Below are 10,613 nucleotides of genomic sequence, written 5' to 3'. Positions count from 1 at the left end.
ATTCATGGAAGGACTCGAATTTCCTCCCGCTAATAGCTTTCCACAAAGGGGCGGGATCATATTTTGTTGAAGGTTTCTTCACATAAGTCGAGTCATTATCAAGACCAAAAACTTTGCCAAACTCATTAAAGGACATCTTCCTATCCACATTCTCAAGGCGGAATTCAATGTTCGTTCGAGTCTCCACCTTTGTAACTTTCAATGAACTTAGAAATTCCAAGGTGAGGGAGGGGTAGGTCAATTCTTGCATATTAAACAATGTAAGCAACCCCATAGACTCAAAGAAGTTCTTGGTCCTTTCAAGGACACCCAATTTGGTCAAGGCATCTTGGCAAATAAACTTGGTGGGTAAAATCGATTTCTTAGCAAGAGACACAAAATTTTTCCTATGAGAGTCGAATGTGAAAGTTACCTCCGGATATTTTTCTAGTTGCTCAATAACCGGGATAGAAGTAGTAGCTCCCACCATAAGAATAGGAGTTTCTTGAATTTCCATTCTTGCTTCTTGAACCACCAAAGCCTTTGAGACTTAAAGTGCTTGTTGCCTTTTGGAAAGGTTTGGTTTTGTAGGTGCCTTGCTTCCACCTTTGGTCCTAGCCATTGTTCTTCTCCTTGTATGTATCAACAACCAAGGATTTGCTTGAATTCTTCTAGTATCCTCAAGCTTCAATGAATCCCAAATCGATTTAGGATTTTTGAATTTTGCCTTTAACCCTAGAAAATCGATTCAATTTTTGAGGATTTGGATGTTTGAATGGTTTTTTTGATGATAGAGGAGTGATTTGTTTGAGTTTTGAGAAAGTTTGGAATTTATTTGGGTGAATTTGGTTGAGGAAATTGATTTTTGTGGATGGAGGGATTGAGGGTTTTGAGGGTTTTGAATGTGTGTTTATGTTTTGAATGAAGGAAATAAAATGGGAAAAGGGGGTTTTAATCCCTTGTTTTTGAATTGCAGCTGGGGGAGACGAGCGTCTGCAGCACGGGACGCTCGGATTGTTGCCCAGTCAGTTTTATAAAATGTAACCCATGCTGAGATGAGCGTCTTCCGCAGGAGACGAGCGTATTTTCCTGGAGACGAGCGGATTCTTTTGAGGACACTCGGATTCAAGGTCAGGGTGAAATCCTAGATTCTGATAAAACCAAGATGAGCGGATATTTACTGAGACGAGCGTCTTTTGGTTGAGACGAGCGGATTACTGAGGAGACGCTCGGATTCGTACCCAGTGCAAAGTTTTCCTTTTCAGCTCTGCCAGTACGAGCGTATTCTACTCAAGACGCTCGGATTTTCACCCAAGACGAGCGGATCTTTACTGAGACGCTCGGATTGCTCCTGTACATCACGGGTTCAGTTCCACCCATGGGTATTTTCATAACCCAAGTCATTTCATCTTCGTTCCTTTGGTCTTCATTGTAGGGGCACTACGAAGGCTTGGATAGCCTAGGCAATTGCTATCCCCACACAAATCAAAACGCTATACATCAAGAAACTTTTAAGTCCCTCCCTCACTTTCTCTCAAAATGATAATCTTGATCAAAGTAAAATGGTAAATCCAAAAATTGACAAAAATGCAATAAGTAAAATGCAAGTTAAGGGGTTAGAATATTTACAAATGGTGGTTTAGGGAGGACTCCACCAAACTCTCATTCATGTATGAAATGTCAAGGAGGCATAGCCAAGGTGTTGTTGATGTTGCTCAACATCTTGAAGAACTAGTCGAAGGCTTGTTCATTGTCATTATAAAGATCTTCAATAGACCTTTGCATATGTTGTTCTTCATTGTGATGATTTGAGTTAACATGATCACCAAAGCCTTGGTCTTGGGTCATAGCATTACTAATATAAGGATTGAATAACCCTTCAAACTCATCATCCCATAAACCGCATACTTCATTAGCTTGCTTCCCAATAGTATCATGAGTTGATGAGAACAACTGATCTTCCTTCTTGTCATTATGGCCGATGAGGCCTTCTTCTTCTCTTGTCATGAGTGGTGGTGAGCTATTCAAGCTCTCATTCTTGTTGAAACTTTCTTGTTCTTTGGATGGAGCATCTTGGATATTATCCACTTTCTTATCGCATATGGGTGGTGATTCTTTACCCGTAGCTTGTCCTTTGTATTGAGATGCCAACTTCTTCCTATCACTTTCTCGGCTATAATGATCAATCATGAAACATGGCTCATGTAAGTGGGGAGCTCTCATTGTCTTGTCAAGGTTAAAAGTGATTATTTCATCTCCCACTTCAAGTGTGAGCTCTCCATGTTTCACATTAATCACCGCCCCCGCGGTGTATAAGAATGGTCTTCCTAAAATGATAGGAATGTTGGAGTCTTCCTCCATGTCAACAATAACAAAGTCCACCGGGATGAAGAACTTGCCAATTCTTACCGGCACATCCTCCCACACCCCTAGAGGTGTCTTCATTGACCGATCCGCCATTTGAAGTGTGATATTAGTGCACTTGAGTTCTCCCATTCCCAGCCTTTTGCATACCGAGTATGGCATGACACTTACACTTGCTCCAAGGTCACATAGAGCTTTGTTGATTGTAGTGTCGCCAATGGTGCATGGAATATAGAAACTTCCCGGATCCTTGAGTTTTGGAGGTTAACTTCCTTGTAGGATGGCACTACTCAACTTAGTGAACGCAATAGTCTCTAGCTTCCGGATGGATTTCTTCTTTGTAAGAATATCTTTCATGTATTTCGCATAGGCCGGAACATGGTTAATCAATTCGGTGAATGGGATTGAGACTTCCAAGTTCTTCACAATCTCCATGAACTTTCCAAGTTGTTCATCGAACTTAGGCTTAGCTTGACGACTTGGAAATGGAAGTATAATCACAATAGGCTCTTTCTCCTTAGCCTTCTCTTCATTCTTCTTCTTTGAAACTTCTTGAATGGTGGTGGGTTCTTCTTCTTTCTTAGAGTTTTCAACTCCTTCCTTGTCACTAGCATTCACAACATCTTCATCAATGGGCCTCTTCGGCCCTTCATACCTTGTACTACTCCTCAAATGGATGGCACTCACCAACTCATGTCTTGGGGGATTACCTTGAGGTGGTAATTGCCCCTTTTGTCTTTGAGAACTAGAAGATGCTAATTGAGACATTTGGGTTTCCAACATCTTTGTGTGAGCTAGTATGTTGTTGATGGTGATGTCTTTTGCTTGGCTATCCTTTTGCATTTGAGTGAAAAACTCTTATTGGTTCTTTTGCATTTGTAGGACCGCTTTTTTAACATCAAAACCTTGGTCATTTGTTTGATTGTATGGAGGTTGATTTTGATAACTTTGGTTTTGATTGTAAAAAGGTCTTTGAGCTTGGTTTCGCATTGGAGGTGGGGTGTATGCTTGAGGTTTTTGAACATTTTGACTTTTGTATGAAATATTGGGGTGGAATTTGGTATTCTCATTGTAATAGTTGGAATAAGGGGTGCCACTTTTGTATGCTTGGAAAGAATTCACTTGTTCCCCTACATTCACTTTGGTCATATCCCAAAGTTCCACAACTCTCACATACTCCACTTGGAATTGATGATGATGCCACCATAGCATTAATATGTTGCTTGGGTGATTTGGAGGCCTCTTCAAGTTTAGACATGACCTTCTCAAACTTCAAATTAATGGTATCAATATGAGCACTAAGTTGAGCAACCAATTGAGTAATGGAGTCCACCTCATGCTTTCCTCCTCTAGTATCCTTCCAAGGTCTACTATATTGCGAGTTATGGACCGTCATTTCTTCAATTTTGTTCCATGTTTGATTATCATCGACTTCGGTGAACATACCATTTGATCCCATTTTGAGAATGTTTCGGGAGTCTTCATATAGATCATTCCAAAATTGTTGTACAAGGAACCACTCGCTAAGTCCATGGTGTGGACAAGATCGACAAGTGTCCTTGAATCTCTCCATGCTTCATACAAAGATTCCTCATCCCTTTGTTTGAACCCGGTGATTTGGGCTCTCAACATGTTAGTCTTCTTCGGAGGATAGAATTTCTTGTAGAAATCAAGTGCCAATTTCTTCCAAGAATCAATACCAAGAGTAGCCTTATCTAGGCTCTTCAACCATTGTTTTGCGGAACCAATCAAAGAAAAAGGAAATAAGACCCATCGAATTTGGTCTTGAGTTATTCTAGTTTGAGAAATCACATCACAATAGTCACAAAAAGTCTCCATATGAGAATGAGGGTCTTCACTAGGCATCCCTACAAATTGACTTCTCCCAACCAATTGTATGAATGTGGATTTGGCAATGAAATTACTGGTTAAATGTTGTGGTGTAGGAGTACCATTTGGTAGGTTCTCCTTGGTTGGTACAGAATGTGATGAAAATTTAGGCATTGTGGGTTGATTTTGTGGTGAGTTTTGTATTGGGTTATCCTCTCCTTCTCTTTCAAAAGGGTTGATGAACTCAATGTTAGTTGGTTGAATGTCCACAATCTCACCAATACCTCTCAAAGTATTCCTAGCAAGTCTTATATTGTTGGTCAAAGTTTTTTCGATTTCAAGATCAACGGGTAACAAGTTACCATGTGATCTCTTAGACATGCAAAATATCAAACAACTTGAAAACAATTAGAACAACCTTGAGGAGATTGACTTCCCCAAGGTAAAGAAAGACACAACTAAAAACAATTAATGAAAATCAAATCAAGTTAACACCGTCCCCGGCAACGGCTCCATTTTTGGTATCGTAAAAATCGTCGTCAAAAGTTACCCGACCAAAACAATATTTATAATTTCACCAACTAATCTTAGTAAAGAGGCAAGTAAAGGTCGGATCCCAAGGGACGGGTATTGATGTAGGATTTTCAATTGTAAATGGCCGTGTCTTAGGGTGTCACAATTTGGGGTTGAGATAGGAGATCAATTAAAACTAATCAACAATAAAAACAAAGCAAGGTAGATAAAATGAAGATGTAAATAGTTGATTAAAAGAACTAGGGTATCATTGTAACACCCCCATACTCCAAGTGCCTTACCAGGACCACTTAAGGTATGAGAACGTCACCATCTCGGTTACCCGAGGCAATGATAACCAAATGACAATAACGAAACGTACTTTATTAAATAAATTTAAGTGATTACATAACAAAACCAACTGTAAAGTAAAAATACAACTATTCTCAACCTATAAACCAACTGAATGAAACTGTCTTAACAAACACAGCGGAAGACTAAAGACTCTGATATGTGATGACTCCATCCCCAGCTAGATCCCCCGCGTATCCAAGATATACCTGCCAAACAACTGCTCACCACCCCCGAATGGATCACCACAGTTTTTAAAACATTTAAACGGGGTCAGTACTAATTACACGATACAAACCAACATGAAGCAAATACCAAGCAGCTCAATCAACACATCAATCCCCAGTCTCCATCATCAATCTCCACACAACTGACTACACACTAAAGTGTGTAGCCGTGCTAGAGTACCCATTGCAACAGATACTCCACACCGTCAGTGGGGGACCGCAGCCGTTCCCACCTAAGCCCCGCTCATCTCATCCGAGCGATAAACCCATGTTCCTTAATGTGCACATCCCTTCTGTGGCGGGTTCCATAGAAGGCGAATCAATGGCGTGAAGCCACTCCCGCAAGTGACTCCACTCAGCCAGGGACGCACCCCGAATATCATAGATAGTTAAACAGTAATCACAACACAACCTCAACAACCATCTGAAACATTCAACAATACAATATCACAACCGTCTGAAACAATCAACAATACAATATCACAACCGTCTGAAACAATCAACAATTACTATCTACAGCACAATCACCACACACATTATGTAACTAATAGTGAGTAGGAAAACCCTACATGGAAAAACAATCACCACAGACGGTCCAGCAGCTAATCAAAATCGTTCTTCAATACAATCACCTCCTATCAAACACACAATCATACAATCAACATCTAATAAACATAATACTCCCAAAACCCCCAAATTACCCAATTAGGGTTTCAACTAACATCAATGAAACAACATAAAAATTGTACAAGGATCTTACCCTCGACACGACGAACTCAATGGCGTAAAGAACGTGACGATCCGACAACAATAGTCCTTGGGATTTGATGGTAACGCAACGACGTAGACAACGTAACTTCTTTTCTCTTTTGAAAGGTTTTTATAAAAAGTACAGATGATGAAGAAAGTGACGGAAAGCTTAATATATCTATCACGCGTTACTAACAAAACCCGACTAAAACAACCCGTAAAAGTAACCTACTCGATCGAGTAAGTAACTTACTCGATCGAGTGCCCCTTACTCGATCGAGTGCCATACATACTCGATCGAGTACCCATCAGACAGACTACAGTTTCATATAAAAACATACTTAATCGACAGAGTAAGCCCCACTCGATAGAGTACCCAAAGACTCGTAAAACCTTAGTATTACAGTCTTCCCTCCTTAAAAAGAACTTCGTCCCCGAAGTTCAACCCATACTCAAAAACAAACATACTAACTTGATCAAGACACAACAACGTAACTAAGAACTCAAAACAAAACTCCAACCAAACATGAACTCGTAACACCAACTCCACTAACTATTCCTACCTCCACAACATGGCTCACGATATCGTATCAACTCCATTATATCTCTCTCAACACTAACTCCATACACTACCAACTACCGTTCACAAACGCTGCTAGCTCCGTAATATATCATCAACTAGCAAATCCAATATCAAGACACTCATAGACATCAAACGGAATGTTACATTCTACTACCCTTAAAAGAAACTTCGTCCTCGAAGTTTACTCACACTCATAACATCATCTTCCAACTGTCAAAACTATCGAACTCATAATCATCATCATTCAACTGTCAACACTATTGAAATATTCTCGCACTCCTAGACATTACACTACTACAAGCACGGTCATGACCTTTAACAAAATCAACCACAATAGAAAACCATCCTTTATTCTCCATTAAGACTCAAACTTCCAAATATACTACAACATCTACAACCATCAAACTCTCTTTGCCGCATCCTTCCGCTCTTAAGCTAAATGTTACGTCCTCGTAATTCACTAATACTAAATCCTAGCTATAACTTCTCATTATCCTCATCACCACCGCATGTTAAAGATAACCACCTATAATCTAAACACTCGTCATGCATATATATAAGGCTCTCTTAAACAATTCTCATACTTCAATTCACTCGTCACACCACCTAACCTATACCTCAAAATCTTTAGCTTAACCCAAAACTTCAATTGTTCCCTATTACTGCCAAAACGGCATAATCCTCTATACCTGCACCTATCTCCATACTTATAACTCACGATCCACAATTATTACATACACTCACACTAGATCCTCAAGTTCTTTTCTTTCATTACCGCAAAACTAACACATAACTTAACATGACACTAATTCCCAACACCCTACTCTCTGATGCGTGACTATAATATGATGTTTTACACCCTATTTTACACGCATTTCAGAGCCTTATTATGTAGTTTACACTACTATATTCCCTATTTCCGTCTACTCTCGTGTTTTTATGTAATATTGCAGATTATTGCGGAAATGAGTAGATAATGGACCAAATATTGACCCCAAGAGCTAAGATTAGGAAGGACATGAAGATTTGACTCGGACTTGAAGTTTAGGATGCGTTTCAAGGTCTAAAGATAGCAAAAGCATGGTTGCGTACAAATTGCAAAGCTTAAACAAGCAAAGAATCGCTTCACATTACTGCAGCCTGATTAAAATGGCTATATCTCGAAATCTAAATGTGATAATCAAGTGATTAAAATTGGAGGTGAAAGCTTATCCTCTTAGCTTTCCGACGCCGCGTAGAACACCTGATTTGACCAAGTAACGAAGAAATGGCAGCTGTTTTAAGATCGATGCGCGCTGCAGAATTCGTCAGAGTGCATTACTGTACAGCACCTTTGGTCGATCGACTGGTCCCAGTGGTCGATGGACCGCACCACGAGACTGACGTGCAATTAAAAGATTGGAATTCCGAAGCCCACTTGTAATTAGGTTTAGGACTAAGTTACGTGACTTCTCTATAAAACGTAACATCATTCATCAGTTTTGAAGAGGTCTCTCGTATCAGAGAGAGAACATTAGGATAGTTTTAGATCTAGTTTTACATTAGTTCAAATTAATTCAAATTCATTCAATTTAGTTTAATTCGTAATAAAAGTTCTTGCAATCGGATTCTTCCTGCCCTTTCTATTTCGGTAATTTCTATTCTTATTTACAGTTTACTTCAATTCTTGCAGTAGTTTAGAATTAGTAGTTAGATTCCAAAGCCCTAGTTTTCATTATTTCAATTTTATTGTTCAATCATTTCAATCATGTTTTCTTTCATCGTTATTAGTAATTTCGTAGTCGTTATCAGTTTTACTATGCGTAGCTAATCCACCCCTGCTAAGATGTGAGTGGATCTGCAGCGTAGACGACGTAGAATAGGTAGACCTAATTCGGGTCTTGGTCGATCGACTGATGTCAATAGTCGATCGACTGAGCCTGTTGGTCGATCGACTGGCTTAGATGGTCAATCGACTGTATCACGCAAGAATCAGCATTGTTCAGTTGTTTTAATTGCAATATTTAATGAAAGACCGAGAGGATATTTGTTAAATGCTTAGGAATTGACCGATCCAATCAATCAAGAGATAGGGGAGGGCAATAGACTACCTTGAACGACTAAATTATACTAAGATCGAAAGATAGGTAAAATTTAGGCCTTAGGAATCATTTTTCAGGACAAGAGCTAGTATTAGTGATACTTAGGGACCCGTAGCTAGATCGAAAGATGCTACTTGTTAAGTTGGACCGAGAGGACTACTTATTTGCCCATCTTGCATGATTATATCAGACTTACTTAGGATACCGCTGTCGTAGCTGTAGTGAACCAATCGTCTTAGCTTCCCTTTTATTATTGTCTACACCTTTTTATTTAATTTCTTTCGTTATAGCTTTTATTTTATTCTCATTTAGTTAGTTATTATTAAAATCAAAACCCCCTTCCCCTTTAGACTAAATATAAACATATGAATCTCATAATGTCTCCCCGCGGATCGACCCTGCTTACCGCTAACTTCTATTAGTAGTTAATAGGTTTATAAATTTTATTTTTGATACTAATCGATGGTATCAAATTTTGGCGCCGTTGCCGAGGAGGCAGCGTAGTTTTATCTGTTTTTATTTAGTTTATTTCTTGTCTCAAGGAACTTCGGTTCCTTGAGATTGTTCTTATGTTTTTCGTTCTTCTCTTTCCGCAGGAAGAGAACGAAATTTTTGGTGCTTATTTAGCCAGACTTTCGGAGTGGCTCGAGCCCAGACGAGATGCATTTTATGAACTCCAAATGTGCTGGACTATCTTCCGGGGTATGAATGACCCTACGCGAGTATACCTAGAATCTATTGGTAAGTGGGATTTCGAAGGAATCCCCGTAAATGAGGTATTAGAATTATTTGATTGGTTTGCTGCTGAATCTCTTAAACCCAACTTTTCTCTTCATGTTGACTCAGATGAGGGGGTGGGTGAGACTTTAGAAACCGTTTTAGAAAATGCTGACGGAGACATAGAGGAGACCATTAGCGTGGTTGACAATCCTTTTTATGGGGATAGTTTAGAACCCCTTTATGATTCTTACACTGATAGTGAGGACGATTGGAAGGATCTCTTTCAGAACCTCCAAATTGACGAGTCTAGCGATAAGGAGAGTGAGGAGGAAAATTTTGATGGTCTTGAGGTCATAAGGGATAATTATGACAATGTAGATGAGCCTATTATAGAGGACCGATTGACCCATTTGACTTTACAGCCCCTTGCATCTGGGATGATTATCCATCTTCTCCTTTAGCCGACCAGATTCCGCCACCTCACAGTTCTTACCCGTCTGAGCATCTGGATTCTACTCGCGTTATTTTTGAGTCAAATGCTACAGAGCTCTTTTATTTACCACCTGCAGTTAATTTGAGCTTCTATATTCCGCCCTTAGCTGGAGGGAGGAATAATTTTGTGAATGATTTTAGGAGCTGTCATAGTAAATTTGTTAGGCTTAAATGTTATTATATTTTACTTTCTATTGCTATTGTTGTCTTATGGTGCTACTTACAGTTTTGTGTAGCACATGCGCAGAAGTTTGATAGGTTGCTGCGAGCTTTGAGCTATTTTGATTGGGCTCAATTAAAGTAGTTGACTGAAGAAAAAAAGAGGTCGAGCGGGACCTGACTGAAACCAGCGCTAGCCGGGAGGCAACTCGGAGTGTGATTTTTGTTATCTTGCGAATAAGCTTTGTTTTACAACTCTATAGACTTTGTATTTGGGTTTAGCGCAATTTTGGGCATGTTATTATGTGCAATTTGCAGGTTTCAACCAAGTTAACTCAATTTATTAAGTTAATTCGAATAAAGTACTGTTTCGCCAAGTAAGTCAGTCGATCGACCAGTACCAACGGTCGATCGAATACTATTGTTGCTGTACATGTTTCGCGATCATTCCCCTGCTGTGCTTGGTTGTTTTGCGGAGCACAAAAGGGAGTACTTATTGGTAGCACTGTTGGCTACTGAAACCTCCTAGCTCACGCTGGTTTGGGGTGGTTTCCTTTTGCGCTT

The 10,613-nt window shown here is 39.6% G+C and overlaps 1 non-coding gene across 1 annotated transcript; it reads left to right on the top strand.

The window, feature by feature from the left end:
* The first annotated feature begins 3,869 nt into the window (after window positions 1-3,869).
* LOC141616149 (small nucleolar RNA R71) lies at window positions 3,870-3,975 on the top strand. The gene has a single exon (XR_012530517.1). It is a non-coding gene; the product is annotated as a small nucleolar RNA R71 (small nucleolar RNA).
* Window positions 3,976-10,613: the final 6,638 nt, after the last annotated feature.

Source organism: Silene latifolia, chromosome 11 (assembly GCF_048544455.1).
Source record: "Silene latifolia isolate original U9 population chromosome 11, ASM4854445v1, whole genome shotgun sequence".
Taxonomy (NCBI): domain Eukaryota; kingdom Viridiplantae; phylum Streptophyta; class Magnoliopsida; order Caryophyllales; family Caryophyllaceae; genus Silene; species Silene latifolia.
This window is presented reverse-complemented; position numbering and strand designations above follow the sequence as displayed.